The sequence below is a fragment of the Aethalodelphis obliquidens genome, unplaced genomic scaffold (genome assembly GCF_003676395.1).
Source record: "Aethalodelphis obliquidens isolate GAN/ISIS:26980383/991018 unplaced genomic scaffold, ASM367639v1 scaffold2, whole genome shotgun sequence".
Taxonomy (NCBI): domain Eukaryota; kingdom Metazoa; phylum Chordata; class Mammalia; order Artiodactyla; family Delphinidae; genus Aethalodelphis; species Aethalodelphis obliquidens.
In genome coordinates, this window is record NW_020837946.1 from 37,705,921 (window position 1) to 37,722,437 (window position 16,517).

General features: G+C 40.0%; 1 protein-coding gene and 1 long non-coding RNA gene across 5 annotated transcripts in view; both read left to right on the plus strand.

The window, feature by feature from the left end:
• Positions 1–16,517, plus strand: part of ANKRD44 (ankyrin repeat domain 44) — a 320,445-nt gene that overhangs the window by 72,249 nt on the left and 231,679 nt on the right. The window lies entirely within an intron of this gene.
• LOC113630031 (uncharacterized) lies at positions 6,256–13,346 on the plus strand. The gene is made up of 3 exons (XR_003436802.1): positions 6,256–6,266; positions 11,191–11,193; positions 13,158–13,346. It is a non-coding gene; the product is annotated as an uncharacterized LOC113630031 (long non-coding RNA).

Below are 16,517 nucleotides of genomic sequence, written 5' to 3' on the forward strand. Positions count from 1 at the left end.
TTTCTTTCTTTCTTTCTTTCTTTCTTTCTTTCTTTCTTTCTTTCTTTTTCTTTCCTTCCTTCCTTCCTTCCTTCCTTCCCTCCTTTATTTTTTCAGTCATTTGTTGAGGGGAGATATTGGCAGTTTGGGGCTTAGATAGAGGCTACCTTTGTGATGAATGGAGAAAGAAAATTGAAACTTATTTAAAAGCTCCATTAAAGGGATATATAGATAGACAACACTTCTGTCCATAGAGTTGAAAGAAATGACTAGGCCCTTTGCCTGATAAGGCTCAACACTGTAAGAATCAGCGAACACAAGAAATCTTTTGTAATATCCTCTTTTTATTGGCCTACAGAAATATTTTTTGCGTATGTTCTCCTGTTGCTCCTTTTTTTCAATGTGTTCAGGCTCTACTATTGATTAGCTGGGGAGGTGGGTTCAGTTGTTCAGATACTTGTGAACGCTTTCAAGGTAAGAACGATGTGTCTTCTTAATCTGCTCTTAACTTAGGCAACAGACACATAGTAGATGCTTAGTGATGGTTTTTGAATGTATTTACATGCAGTCAGCCTTCAGGAGAGGAAAAGTGCCTACAACTTAAATTCTGATCCTGCCAAGAAAGCTTTTCAGAGATAGTGCTTTGCAGCCTCTTTGACCCATAGAAGGGGCAGGGGTTGGGAGATTCTGGATTCTTCTTCATTTCTGGGAAGAAGCTCTGGGTCTGTATTGAGCATCTAGGTGGCATCTTTTGGGTTTTCACCTATTGGAGCATTATTATGTCCTATTTCTACCAGATGTGCCCTTATACTTCTATTCATTTGTCCAGGAGTGTCTTAGACTCAGGATTACTATTTGATGGTCATGTAACAGATAGCCCTCATCAATTGACTCTATGTTTCAAGCCCTCACTGCAGTGCTGAGGGCCCCATTCAGAGTGAATTGTGTGGTGTTACTTCCCTTGATTTACTGTCCCTGAGAGCTCCGCCTGGAGCACCATTGCCTGAACCATTCATTTGCTCAAATGAATGACTTTGGACTACTTTGCATTGCTAGTTACTTGTTTTATTCCTGTAAACCTCACCTCCCCAGCTGTTTTATAGCTTCTAGAAGGCAGAGGTTGAATCTCAGACTACTTTTGATCCCCTCTCAGCATATAGTAGGGAATCAACAAATATTTGAATTTGGAAATTCCAAGTGAAGATAGTTTTTCTCTTGTGGAAAATTCTAGCAATATCATTCTATTTAGTTCCTTTGTAGAACCCAAGACCACGCTTAACTAGGTAAACAATTCCATATAGCTTACTAAGATTTTCACATGCAAGCCTTCCTTCTTTCGTCTTAGCATTGTGTGTGTGTGTGTGTGTGTGTGTGTGTGTGTGTGTGTGTGTTGAGGCTGAAGTTTGTAATGCTTAACATGGAAAGCCCATAGGTGTAGGCCCATTCTCTCTGAAGGTGAAACGTAGGACTAATTGAACAAATGCTGTTAGCAATGAATAAGGAATGAAGTTTGAAAGATTTAGCATTGAGTATAGACTGCTAACCCTCTCTTCAGCCTTTTCTTAAAATGACTCTATTGAAAGGAGATATTAGAACTTACTGGAAGTGGTTTTCAGGTGAAATTTGGAGAGAGGCAATCAGATGGAGATTTAAAAGTTTTAAAGTTTAGCAAAGTTTTGTAATTTTGGAAATCGAGGACCATTAAGGTTAAGTCAAGTTTGGGGTATTTACCTAACAGAAAACCATATGCTATTAAAAAGATGAGGTGGATAGGCATGGATGACATGGGAAAATATACAAAAAGTCAAAAGAGCAAGTTGTAGGACAGCTCTTAAAGTATGATCTCTATTATATAACAAAACAGAATAAGAGATTTCTGTATATAAACACATATAGCTATTTGCAGAAAGAAGTCTGGCAGGATGCACACCAGACAGACTGATGGCTGATTACCTCTGGGAAGTGAAGATGGGTGGGTTTTTTTGTTTACTCTATATTTTTGTATCGTGTGAGACTTTTAAACAGATAATATGTTTATATATTATTCGTTATGAAAAAAAGTACATCCAGTGGTCCCAAGACATTCCTCTGTCATGCCAGTTTTGTGGTGTCTTAGGAGAGAAAACTGAAAGAACAGTGTATGGTTTTGAATTGTTTCATTGCATTAGTTATCTTGGCCAAAGATGAGTGCAGTTACACTTGAGTTATTGCTAAACAATGAGAAGCTGTGATATGAAAGAGAATATAAGCAGTTTCTGTTTATTCCCTTTGTTAAGTCAATTTAGAAATCATCAGATATTGGTTGAAGAAAAAAGTACAGCCCTTAGTTTAGTAATATCATTTATGTGATCTAATTTGTACTTTCTAGCAGTTCAACCTTAGTCAGAGACATTCAGTGGCTGAGAGGCATATTAATCATTTCTGGGAAGAAGCTAGGACACCACATTACGAAATGCTTTTGCGTGGTGTATCCCCCTGGATCCTTTTAAGAGCAATGGATGAAGTAGCACAGGAGGCACTGATTCTGCTTCATATAGGAGGAGATGGTCCCAGAGAAAATGATGACATAAACTGAGCCATAGAGCTGGTAAGTGACAGAGCATCAGCAACTGGATGGAGCCAGGCTCTCTGGTTTCAAATTTTGTTCTCTCTCCACCCAGCATGAGGGTGTGCACCATAGCAGAGCTGCCCAGGGTAAAATATACTGGGACCATGTTTTGTCCCAGTAAAGCTTCAAACCACTGAAAAGTGTTGTGAGAGAATATTAGGCTTGAAGGAAGAGGATGAGGGTCAAATAAGATAACAAATATGAAAGAACTTTCTTGGAAAACGTTTTTCAAAGTGAGGTGGTGTTTTGGTGATGAGTGGTATAGCAACACGTTCCATCTGTCCTTGGCATGCTTTGAGATGTGCCCGAGAGCTCTACTGTCTTTTTTTTTTTTTTTTTCAGTACGTGGGCCTCTCACTGTTGTGGCCTCTCTTGTTGTGGAGCACAGGCTCCGGATGTGCAGGCTCAGCAGCCATGGCTCACGGGCCCAGCCGCTCCGCGGCATGTGGGATCCTCCCGGACCGGGGCATGAACCTGTGTTCCCTGCATCGGCAGGCGGACTCTCGACCACTGCACCACCAGGGAAGCCCTCTACTGTCTTTTAGATTCAAAAGCTGGTGCAGAAGATGGGGACAGATGAGGAGGGAAGAGAACCAGGAAAGGAACCTCATGGGATGACTTCTGTTTGGATCAGTGGACTCACTGCCATTAAGGCAGCTACTTTCTAGAAGGAAGTGGGCCTTACTCCAGACCTTAGGGGCTCCTCTTCTCTTCTCTTGTGTGGACAGATTTTGAAAGACAAACAGTTTTGTCATTGTGCCCATCCCCATGTGCTGTGATTGGAGCTGGAATGGTAGTTGCATATACGGAGCTCAGATCAAATGAAGTTCAACAGACAGCTGCCACATGGGTGCAACTTCCTATATCTTTGGGTCTGGATGAGGGTTTGTGAAGAGCTGACTTATGAAGGTGAGGCTTTGTGCTTCATTACCAGCCTCTAAGGCCATGTGCTCCTTTGAGCATTGGATTTCTTAAGGACAGACTGGATTATCACCTCCTTGTTGTTGTTTTGTTAGGTTTTCAAAATGGGAAGTCTTGAGAACCAAATAACTTCATTTATTCAGAAGGTGAGAGTGTGGGACACAGTGGTTCAGGGTCATCCACCCATCTACTCATTCAGCATGTATTATATGCCGAATATTAGTGGACACTGGAGGGTGGTGATGGATACAAAAACCAATTCTGTTCTTGCCCTGAACTCATAATCTAGCAGGGAAGGGGAAGAAGAGACATGGAAATAACTATTCCATTACAATGTGCTAGGTGAAGCACCGGGCACATACTAGGTACAGAGAAATGGCCCATGAATGGAAGTATTATAATAGGTGTATGAACAAGACCCTAGATTCAAGGCCTAGAGCAGAGCTTCTTAACCATGGTGCTATTGACATTTTGGGCCAGGTAATTCTCTCTTATGGGGGATTGTCTTGTGCACTGTAGGATGTTTAGCAGTATCCCTGGCCTCTACCTACTAGATATCTGTGGCACTCCTTACCCAACTGTGACTATCAAAAATGTCTTCAGGAGTTGCCAAATGCCCCTGACAGGGCAACATCACCGTTGGTTAAGAACCACTGGCCTAGAGGAACATGGGGTTACCATTCCATGTTTGGCAGGGCTAGGGAAAGGTATTCATGGTAGGACATTCTTAATTGATTGATAATTCAGGTTCAGCTCAGTTTACCCCCAAGAAGTATGGCTGCTGACAATGACTTAGCTAAAGGCATTTTTGTCCAAATCTGGATTGATTTCCTTCCTTCTCCTCACCACAGAGAAAATATTCCATCAAACCCTGTATTCTTTTCTCTCTGGGTCCAATTTTCCAGTCTTCCTTTCAGTTGGGTGGGGCCAGGTGACTGAGCTCTGGCCAGTAGAATGTGGTCACTTTCTGGCCTCGTCCCTATAAAACCTCCCACATGTTCCTTTACTTTGTCTTTCATGGCTTGTTGACTGTAAGCACAGAATCCAGAAGAGGACCCTGAGGTCCTGGAAGGTGAGGGAAGCCCTGGAGGAAGAGGCCTGAGACCCTGAATGGCCACGTGGATCCCTGCCCTCTCCTAATCTGCATTGGACTGTAACACGAGAAAGAAACAAACTTACTGTGCAATAGTACTGACATTTAGGGGATGTTTGGCATAGTAGTTAGCTTTCTTGATTAATATACTCTCCCTTGCTCCCTCTCCTTTATTGGGTACCTCTCACATGTCATAAAAATACTACTTAATGTTACTTCTCTTTGGTCACTCGGTGACATGCACATGTCATAACCTAGGATATAGCCTTGTCTTAGCGGTACCTATGATATAATTAATTGTATACCTTCTTATCTCTCATGCTTTTCCTTTTCAAAATCTTCCTTGGAAGGGATGAGTGTTTGAATCTGCCTCTAGTGCTCTCTGAGACTCCTGGGACCCGGTCATGGAATAGGAGTTTTGGTTGCAATCCAAGCAGAAAATTCTTCCTGAATGCTGAGTTCATAGTAGCTTTATTCCCCACACGGTTCAAATGGTGACATTCTGAAGGCAGAGGAAGAAAGAGGACAGTCAATTCTTTTATTTAATTTTGGCAAGACTACGGGTTTTGGTGCTCTGGGGAAATGCAGCCACAGATGCATCAACCTTTTTAAAAATTCTTGGCAGTTTAACCCTTTACTTCATAAACCTAAACACAGACAGTGCATCCTTGAAGAAAGCTTGTATTGGCTACATTTGTCAACAGTATCCCTCCTCCAAGATCATCCTTCCATCTGTGCTTGTGAAATGCAAGTTCTGTTTACTTTAATCAGTATTTATTTGCTACATTATTTGGGTTATGATTTTCGACATGTTGGACAGTTGTATGATTAGCTTAGCAATCCCTATTTTATATATCATTTGCTGCCAAGTTATAGATAAGCATAAGGGAGTTTTTTTTTTTTTCTAATCGTGATAATATTGTATCTACAGTGACAATATTGTATCTCTGTTTGAGAGGCAGCATAGCAAAGTGGTTAAGAACGTGGACTCTGGAGCCCTACTGCCTAGGTTCTAATCCCAGTTTAGCATTTTACCTACTGGGTGACCTTGGGGCAAGTTGCTTAACTTCACTGGGCCTTGCTTTCAGGACAATAATTGTACCCACTTCATGGAGCTGTTGTGAGAACCAAAAGGGTTAATTTGTGTATGGACTTTAGGTGTGTGCCTGGCACAATATAAGTGCTTTATAAATGTTATCCTTCAGTGTTCCTGTGCTCTGTGTTTTTCATATATTTTAATTACATGGTAATCAAAAGGAGAAACTAGTTATTATTTAATTCATTAGGTCTTGAAACTTCCTCTATGCTTTTAAAGGACTTAATTAGCTAGAGTTATTACAACTCAGTTTGGAGAAAATTTTCTATTTTTATATATACACAGACAGGAGGAAGTATGAAAAAATGAATTCCAAAATTTCATAGCATCATCTCTGGGAGGTTTGATTATGGATAATCTTAATTCACTGAAAATTTTCTCATGTGCATTTTTCTAGTCTCTGCACATGAGCCTATATTACTTGTAGAGTTTGTTATAACAGAAGGACTAACATTTTTGACATTTCGTGTTCTATAGTCAAATCCTTTTTTTAGGAATTTAGTACTCCTGAATGTTTTATCTTTTTATCTGCTGATGTAAGTCTCTTTTCATTTCCTTTGCTCTTCCCAGTAATACATTTATGTGCAGTTTTTTTTTTTTTTGCGGTACGCGAGCCTCTCACTGTTGTAGCCTCTCCTGTTGTGGAGCACAGGCTCCGGACGCGCAGGCTCAGCGGCCATGGCTCACGGGGCCCAGCCGCCCCGCGGCATGTGAGGTCCTCCCAGACCGGGGCATGAACCCGTATCCCCTGCATCGGCAGGCGGACTCTCAACCACTGTGCCACCAGGGAAGCCCTTATGTGCAGTTCTATAAGGATTTCTTCTTTTTTTTTAAATCTTTGGTTGAACCATGTACCATTCTAAGTGCTCTACATTACATATACTATCTCACATAATTTCCCAACAATACTACTACTATCCCATTTTACATATGAGACAAGAAGTTAAGTAACATGCCCAAGATGACACACATATACATGTATTTTTTCTATGTCATAATATTGACATTCAGTCCAGTAGTCCTCCACTGTAATAGCTCCTTTACTTTGCAGTGAAAATTGATTTGTATATTTTTTGCCTCTGAGTCCTTGTGGGATTTTTTTTTTAATTCAAACAGAAAGTCACAAAAATTATAATCATTCTCATCAGTTCACTCAGTCCCATGTAATTAACTTTTTTTTTCATCTTGATCTTTTGTTAGCACTTTTATGAATTCATCAGTTTTCCATTAGAGTTCTGAAAATGCTTATTCACTCAGTTCAGCAGTATAGTCAGTTACCAGAAAACTGTACTTGTCAGAGTCTTTTCCGTGAATTCCTTGAAGATGAAACCCTTTTATAGGAAATGTTTGCAAAAGCATCAGAGTACACCCAGAACTGTCTGTAAATGATAAAAGACTTAAAAATGACCACGGTTAAAGATTTGATGAAAGTTCATAATAATGCAATTGACAAGGAAATTTAGTTATTTATGATATATACATTTTAAAGTAATAACTAGAATTATGACGTATGACATTATACCAGAACATATAAGATTTTTAGAAATTTCATGTAATGTCTGAAACATTTATATTAACATATTTCCATACAAATAACCCAAAGAAAGTTTAGTATTAGTTGGTTTTTAATGTTTGTATTTTTATACTGCAGATTCTTATTAGTCATCAATTTTATACACATCAGTGTATATATGTCAATCCCAATTGCCCAATTCATCACACAACCATCCCCTCCCCACCACGGTTTTCCCCCCTTGGTGTCCATATGTTTGTTCTCTACATCTCTGTCTCAACTTTTGCCCTGCAAACCGGTTCATCTGTACCATTTGTCGAGGTTCCACATACATGTGTTAATATACGATATTTGTTTTTCTCTTTCAAATTACTTCACTCTGTATGACAGTCTCTAGATCCATCCATGTCTCAACAAATGACTCAGTTTCGTTCCTTTTTATGGCTGAGTAATATTCCATTGTATATATATACCACAACTTCTTTATCCGTTCGTCTGTCTGTGGGCATTTAGGTTGCTTCCATGACCTGGCTCTTGTAAATAGTGCTGCAGTGAACATTAGGGTGCATGTGTCTTTTTGAATTATGGTTTTCTCTGGGTATATGCCCAGCAGTGGGATTGCTGGATCATATGGTAATTCTATTTTTAGTTTTTTAAGGAACCTCCATACTGTTCTCCATAGTGGCTGTATCAATTTACATTCCCACCAACAGTGCAAGAGGGTTCCCTGTTCTCCACACCCTCTCCAGCATTTGTTGTTAGTAGAAGTTTTGATGATGCCTATTCTAACTGGTGTGAGGTGAAACCTCATTGTAGTTTTGATTTGCATTTCTCTAATAATTAGTGATGTTGAGCAGCTTTTCATGTGATTCTTGGCCATCTGTATGTCTTTTTTGGAGAAATATCTATTTAGGTCTTCTGCCCAGTTTTGGATGGGGTTCTTTGTTTCTTTAATATTGAGCTGCATGAGCTGTTTATATATTTTGGAGATTAATCCTTTGTCCGTTGATTCGTTTGAAAATATTTTCTCCCATTCTGAGGGTTGTCTTTTCATCTTGTTTATGGTTTCCTTGGCTGTGCAAAAGCTTTGAAGTTTCATTAGGTCCCATTTGTTTATTTTTGTTTTTATTTCCATTTCTCTAGGAGGTGGGTCAAAAAAGATCTTGCTGTGATTTATGTCAAAGAGTGTTCTGCCTAGGTTTTCCTCTAAGAGTTTTATAGTGTCTGGTCTTACATTTAGGTCTCGAATCCATTTTGAGTTTATTTTTGTGTATGGTGTTAGGGAGTGTTCTAATTTCATTCTTTTATGTGTAGCTGTCCAGTTTTCCCAGCACCACTTATTGAAAAGACCGTCTTTTCTCTATCGTATATCTTTGCCTCCTTTGTCATAGATTAGCTGACCATGGGTGCATGGGTTTATCTCTGGGCTTTCTATCTTGTTCCATTGATCTATGTTTCTTTTTGTGCCAGTACCATATTGTCTTGATTACTGTAGCTTTGTAGTATAGTCTGAAGTCAGGGAGTCTGATTCCTCCAGCTCCGTTTTTTTCCTCCAAGACTGCTTTGGCTATTCATGGTCATTTGTGTCTCCATACAAATTTTGAGATGATTTGTTCTAGTTCTGTAAAAAATGCCATTGGTAATTTGATAGGGATTGAATTGAATCTGTAGATCGCTTTGGGTAGTAGAGTCATTTTCACAGTATTGATTCTTCCAATCCAAGAACATAGTATATCTCTCCATCTGTTGGTACAATCTATAATTTCTTTCATCAGTGTCTTGTACTTTTCTGCAGGCAGGTCTTTTGTTTCCCTAGGTAGGTTTATTCCTAGGTATTTTATTCTTTTTGTTGCAGTGGTAAATGGGAGTGTTTCCATAATTTCTCTTTCAGATTTTTCATCATTAGTGTATAGGAATGCAAGAGATTTCTGTGCATTAATCTTGTATCCTGCAACTTTACCAAATTCATTGATTAGCTCTATAAGTTTTCTGGTGGCATTTTTAGGATTCTCTATGTGTAGTATCATGTCATCTGCAAACAGTGACAGTTTTACTTCTTCTTTTCCAATTTGTATTCCTTTTATTTCTTTTTCTTCTCTGATTGCCGTGACTAGGACTTCCAAAACTATGTTGAATAATACTGGTGAGAGTGGACATCCTTATCTTGTTCCTGGTATTAGTGGAAATGCTTTCAGTTTTTCACCATTGAGAATGATGTTTGCTGTGGGTTTGTTGTATATGACCTTTATTATGTTGAGGTAGTTTTCCTCTTTGCCCACTTTCTGGAGAGTTTTTATCATAAATGGGTGTTGAATTTTGTCAAAAGCTTTCTCTGCATCTATTGAGATGATCATATGGTTTTTCTCTTCAATTTGTTAATATGGTGTATCACATTGATTGATTTGCATATATTGAAGAATCTGTGCATCCCTGGGATAAATCCCAGTTGATCATGGTGTATGATCCTTTTAATGTGTTGTTGGATTCTGTTTGCTAGTATTTATTTTGTTGAGGATTTTTGCGTATATATTCATCAGTGATATTGGTCTGTAATTTTCTTTTTCTGTAGTATCTTTTTCTGGTTTTGGTATCAGGGTGATGGTGGCTTCATAGAACGAGTTTGGGAGTTTTCCTTCCTCTACAATTTTTTGGAAGAGTTTGAGAAGGATGGGTCTTAGCTCTTCTCTAAATGTTTGATAGAATTCACCGGTGAAGCCATCTGGTCCTGGACTTTTGTTTGTTGGAAGATTCTTAATCACAGTTTCAATTTCATTACTTGTGATTGGTGTGTTCATATTTTCTGTTTCTTCCTGGTTCAGTCTTGGAAGGTTATACCTTTCTAAGAATTTGTCCATATCTTCCAGGTTGTCCATTTTATTGGCATAGAGTTGCTTGTAGTAGTCTCTTAGGATACTTTGTATTTCTTCAGTGTCTGTTGTAACTTCTCCTTTTTCATTTCTAATTTAATTGATTTGAGTCCTCTCCCTCTTTTTCTTGATGAGTCTGGCTAATGGTTTATCAATTTTGTTTATCTTCTCAAAGAACCAGCTTTTAGTTTTATTGATCTTTGCTACTGTTTTCTTTGTTTCTATTTCATTTATTTCTGCCCCGATGTTTATGATTTCTTTCCTTCTGCTAACTTTGGGCTTTGTTTGTTCTTCTTTCTCTAGTTCCTTTAGGTGTAAGTTTAGATTGTTTACTTGAGATTTTTCTTGTTTCTTGAGGTAGGCTTGTATAGCTATAAACTTCCCTCTTAGAACTGCTTTTGCTGCATCCCATAGGTTTTGGATCATCATGTTTTCATTGTCATTTGTCTCTAGGTGTTTTTTGATTTCCTCTTTGATTTCTTCAGTGATCTCTTGGTTATTTAGTAACGTATTGTTTAGCCTTCATGTGTTTGTGTTTCTTACGTTTCTTTCCCTGTAATTCATTTCTAATCTCATAGTGTTGTGGTCAGAAAAGATGCTTGATATGATTTCAGTTTTCTTAAATTTCCTGAGGTTTGATCTGAGACCCAAGGTGTGATCTATCCTGGAGAAGGTTCCATGCGCACCTGAGAAGAAAGTGTAATCTGCTGTTTTTGGCTGGCATGTCCTATAAATATCAATTAGATCTATCTGGTCTGTTGTGTCATTTAAAGCTTCTGTTTCCTTATTTATTTTCATTTTGAATGATCTGTCCAGTTGTGTGAGTGAGGTGTTAAAGTCCCCCATTAGTATGGTGTTACTGTCAGTTTCCTCTTTTGTAGCTGTTAGCAGTCACCTTATGTATTGAGTTGCTCCTATGTTGGGTGCATATATATTTATAATTGTTATATCTTCTTCTTGGATTGATCCCTTGATCATTATGTAGTGTCCTTCCTTGTCTCTTGTAACATTCTTTATTTTAAAGTCTATTTTATCTGATATGAGTATAGCTACTCCAGCTTTCTTTTGATTTCCATTTGCATGGAATATCTTTTTCCATCCCCTTACTTTCAGTCTGTATGTGTCCCTAGGTCTGAAGTGGGTCTCTTGTAGACAGCATATATATGGGTTTGTTTTTGTATCCATTCAGCAAGCCTGTGTCTTTTGGTTGGAGCATTTAATCCATTCATGTTTAAGGCAATTATCGATATGTATGTTCCTGACCATTTTCTTAATTGTTTTGGGTTTGTTTTTGGAGGTCATTTTCTTCTTTTGTGTTTCCAACTTAGAGAAGTTCCTTTAGCATTTATTGTAGAGCTGGTTTGGTGGTGCTGAATTCTCTTAGCTTTTGCTTGTCTGTAAAGCTTTTGATTTTTCCATTGAATCTGAATGAGATCCTTGTCAGGTAGAGTAATTTTGGTTGTAGGTTCTTCCCTTTCATCACTTTAAGTATATCATGCCACTCCCTTCTGGCTTGTAGAGTTTCTGCTGAGAAATCAGCTGTTAATCTTATGGGAGTTCCCTTTTATGTTGTCGTTTTTCCCTTGCTGCTTTCAATAATTTTTCTTTGTCTTTAATTTTTGTCAGTTTGATTACTATGTGTCCTGGTGTGTTTCTCCTTGGGTTTGTCCTGTATGGGACTTGCTGCGCCTCCTGGACTTGGGTGGCTATTTCCTTTCCCATGTTAGGGAAGTTTTCGACTATAATCTCTTCAAATATTTTCTCGTGTCCTTTCTCTCTCTCTTCTCCTTCTGGGACCCCTATAATGTGAATATTGTTGTGTTTAATGTTGTCCCAGAGGTCTCTTAGGCTGTCTTCCTTTCTTTTCATTCTTTTTTCTTTATTCTGTTCCGCAGCAGTGAATTCCACCAGTCTGTCTTCCAGGTCACTTATCCGTTCTTCTGCCTCAGTTATTCTGCTATTGATTCCTTCTAGTGTAGTTTTCATTTCAGTTATTGTATTGTTCGTATCTTTTTTTTGTTCTTTAATTCTTCTAGGTCTTTGTTAAACATTTCTTGCATCTTCTCGATCTTTGCCTCCATTCTTTTTCCGAGGTCCTGGATCATCTTCACTATCATTATTCTGAATTCTTTTTCTGGAATGTTGCCTATCTCCACTTTAGTTACTTGTTTTTCTGGGATTTTATCCTGTTCCTTCATCTGGTACATAGCCCTCTGCCTGTTCATCTTGTCTGTCTTTCTGTGAATGTGGTTTTTGTTCCACAGGCTGCAGGATTGTAGTTCTTCTTGCTTCTGCTGTCTGCCCTCCAGTGGATGAGGCTATCTAAGAGGCTTGATGGGAGAGACTGGTGGTGGGTAGAGCTGGCTGTTGCTCTGGTGGGCAGAGCTCAGTAAAACTTATCCACTTGACTGCTGATGGGTGGGGCTGGGTTCCCTCTGTGTTGGTTGTTTGGCCTGAGGCAACCCAACACTGGAGCCTACCTGGGCTCTTTGCTGGGGCTAATGGCAGACTCTGGGAGGGCTCACACCAAGGAGTACTTCCCAGAACTTCTGCTGCCAGTGTCCTTGTCCCCACGGTGAGGCACAGCCACCCCCTTCCTCTGCAGGAGACCCTCCAACACTAGCAGGTAGGTCTGGTTCAGTCTCCCTTGTGGTCACTGCTCCTTCCCCTGGGTCCTGATGCACACACTACTTTGTGTGTGCCCTCCAAGAGTGGAGTCTCTGTTTCCCCTAGTCCTGTCAAAGTCCTGCAATCAATTCCCTAGGCTTCAAAGTCTGATTCTCTAGGAATTCCTCCTCCCGTTGCCGGACCACCAGGTTGGGAAGCCTGACGTGGGGCTCAGAACCTTCACTCCAGTGGGTGGACTTCTGTGGTATAAGTGTTCTCCAGTCTGTGAGTCACCCACCCACCAGTTATGGGATTTGATTTTACTGTGATTTTGCCCCTCCTGCCATCTCACTGTGGCTTCTCCTTTGTCTTTGGATGTCGGGTATCTTTTTTGGTGAGGTCCAGTGTCTTCCTGTCGATGATTGTCCAGCAGCTAGTTGTGATTCTGGTGTTCTTGCAAAAGGGAGTGAGAGCATGTCCTTCTACTCAGCCATCTTGGTTCCTCTCTGGGCTAGATTCTTCTATAAGGATTTCTTAAAATATAAATTATCTATTAAATTATCTGCTTGGTCTTCATAACCAACCCATGAGGTGTGATCCCAGCTTTGCCCATGAGTAAAATAAGCTACTAGAAGTGGACTTGCTCTGGGACTTCCCTGGTGGTGTAGTGGTTAAGAATCCGCCTGCCATTGCAGGGGACACGGGTTCGAGCCCTGGTCCAGGAAGATCCCACATGCTGCAGAGCATCTAAGCCCATGCACTGCAACTATTGAAGCCCACATTGCTTGAGTCCATGCTCTGCAACAAGAGAAGCCACCGCAATGAGAAGCCCATGCAACGCAACGAAGTGTAGCCTCTGCTTGCCTCAACTAGAGAAAGCCCAGATGCAGCAACAAAGACCGAACGCAGCCAAAAAGAAAAGAAAGAAATGGACTTACCCCAACATATGCCACCAGTAAGTGGCAGGAGCAGGGCTGGAACTGAGGTCTTCGGACCCCTGGGCCAGTTCTCATTCTACTCTGCTGTGGTTCTGACCCCTCTTTCTCACAGGTCAGCTGTCTTTTTCTTCCTGCCCCAAGAGGATAACCTTTGGTTAAAACAAAAACATTTTCTTGTTTTTTTTTTTTTTTTTTTTTTTGCGGTACGCGGGCCTCTCACTGTTGTGGCCTCTCCCGTTGCGGAGCACAGGCTCCGGATGCGCAGGCTCAGCGGCCATGGCTCACGGGCCCAGCCGCTCTGTGGCATGTGGGATCTTCGCGGACCGGGGCACGAACCCGTGTCTCCTGCATCGGCAGGCGGACTCTCAACCACTGCGCCACCAGGGAATCCCTTTCTTGGTTATTTTTAATAGGTAAGCAGGATTGGGACATGCACATGGGATCAGGCAGGACAAGCAGAGGAGACTGCTTTCCAGGGGTTTTCACACCTTAAGTTGTGTGAATGAGGAGGTATTCATGAAACCCCAGGTGGGGTCATTGTGCTTATCCCTTTCCAGAATCTGGAACGGGACCAGCGATGCCACATGACCCCCAGCTCTTGAGGAGCTTGGCCCGTTCTAGCTCCATACACTATTTCTGCAGTCCCGTGTCAACTCTTCCTGAAAGCAAAGCTTCAGACCACCCATTAGCAAATAATTTCTTTTTCAAGAAGTTGCCCCGAAGCCATTTCTTTACATGAAAGCTTTTAGTTCATCCCTACCCTAGAAATTCAGTTTACCACCAAATGAAGTTTTTTAGAGGCGGTTGTTATTATTTCTTTTAAAGAGAAGTATCAGGACAGGGGTTGATGGAAGCAATAAAGAAAACCATTAAAATAGATTGCGAATTAGGCTGCTGCTTCCTGGTGAAGATGGCAGCAGTGGGCGTTTTCCAGCTCACATGGTGATGTGGTTGTCATAACAGTAGCCAGTGGCTGGGCGTCCAGGCCACAGTTAGACTGACTATTGTGTAGCTGGTCACTGGAAGCTCTCAGGGAATTGGGTCCAAATTGGGATCCCTTTTTAAAATCAGACTCTGAGATCTAATTTCATAAGGAGAAATAGAGGTATGAAAGAAAGTAATGTAATAGAGAAGAATCTGAAGACATGGATTCTAACTCCCACGTTATTATGGGCTAATTACCTATGTGACTTTAGGAATGTCACTTCACAGCTCTGGGCCTCAACTTCCTGACCTGTAGAATGAGGTGGTTGGATCACATCTGTGGTACCTGACCCTCACCATGCATCAGGATCACCTGAGGAGTGCCTAAAAAAATACAGTACCCCAGCCTCATCCATAGAGACTCTGATTTAATTGCTGTGGGGTACGCCCAGCATCGGTATTTCTAAAAGTTCTGCAGGGGATTCAAATGTGCAGCCCTGTTGGATCAACTCTAAAATACCCTCTAGCCGTAACAGTCTATTCTAAAATATATATAGCTGGTCTCTTACCAAGGGATTTATAAGCTACACAACAGCTTGTAAATGGGTTTACTATAATGAAAAACACTGATCATTTTTTGTCTTGAAAAACATAGAAAAGTTATTAAAGAGTCATTGAAGCTATGTCATTGATTCGTACAATAAGCTAATTAATTCTGCAGGGGAAGCCATAAAAGTTTTCTTCTATGAGGCATGGAGGATAGGAGAAAGAGAGTTTAACATAGCCAGAAGGGAGGAATTGCTGTTTTTAGGTAACTGAAAGCGTTTTTCCTCAGAGTTTATGTTGGGAGAACTGGTTCATAGGCCTAGAAGAGAATGTTTGGGTTGCAAATTACTTTTAAGGTAAGCACAGTAATTTCTAACTGATACCTCTTTTTAAATCCCAAGGCAGAAATCATCTTTTTATAAATGCCAGATTATTAGGTCTGGTTTGGGGTCAAAATTCCAGTCCTTGCTAAAGCAAATTACCCTTCCTTGGAAATCAGATTCCCCCAAACCAGATTTATTTTTAAAGGCATTGCACTGGAAAACATAAGATTAATTGAACATTCCTTTTATTTACTTAGTTTCAAATTATTAACCGTATAGGAATTGGGCTGAATGATTTCATAGTTTATACTTGGATATCAAAAGAAAAATTAAGAGACGTGGCATCAAATTTGTTACTGAAGGTTTCCTCACAAGTACTTTCTGTTCAAGCCTTTGGTTCCTTGGATCCCCAAAGGTGGTTATCATCCAGCACATAAGCCGGTCATAGTAAATCCAAAGCCCAAGGTCACCTCTCTTCCGTCCCTCGCTCCCTCCCCACCACACACATAAAAAGCTCTGGCTATGTAATCCTCTTTTGTGTCAGAGGAATCTAGGCAAGATTGAGAACTGTTGTTTCTTGCAAACAGGAAGGCACCATCTATAGCCATGATAAACTTCACATTTGTTTTGAATTTAGAGCCTGTGAGCTATAACAATCCTATACCAGGAAAGGATAGTAACTGACCTCATGTGGCATCGGGTAGGAACAGATATAATTAGATAAGAGGCACTTTTAAAACAATCAACGTTTCTACTTATTACTAGCCCTTGACTCCTTTTCCTAAAAAGAAAATTGAGTTTGTATTTGAAAATTCTATGAGGCTTAAAAAAAAAAAATCAAGTGTTAGTTTTTTAAGTACAGAAAAGCATAATGAGGAAAAGAAAAATGACCCCAAATTCATCACCCAGGTAATCCTGTAAACATTAGAAACTCAAATGTCCAAAACGGGCACAAAAGACTACTCCTTAGATATCTACTTTAAAAAAAAAAAATAAGTATAGTTGATTTACAATATTCTGTTAATTTCTGCTGTACAGCAAAGTGATTTGGTTCTTAGATATCTACTTTTTTTTTTTTTTTTTTTTTTTTTTTTTTTTTTTT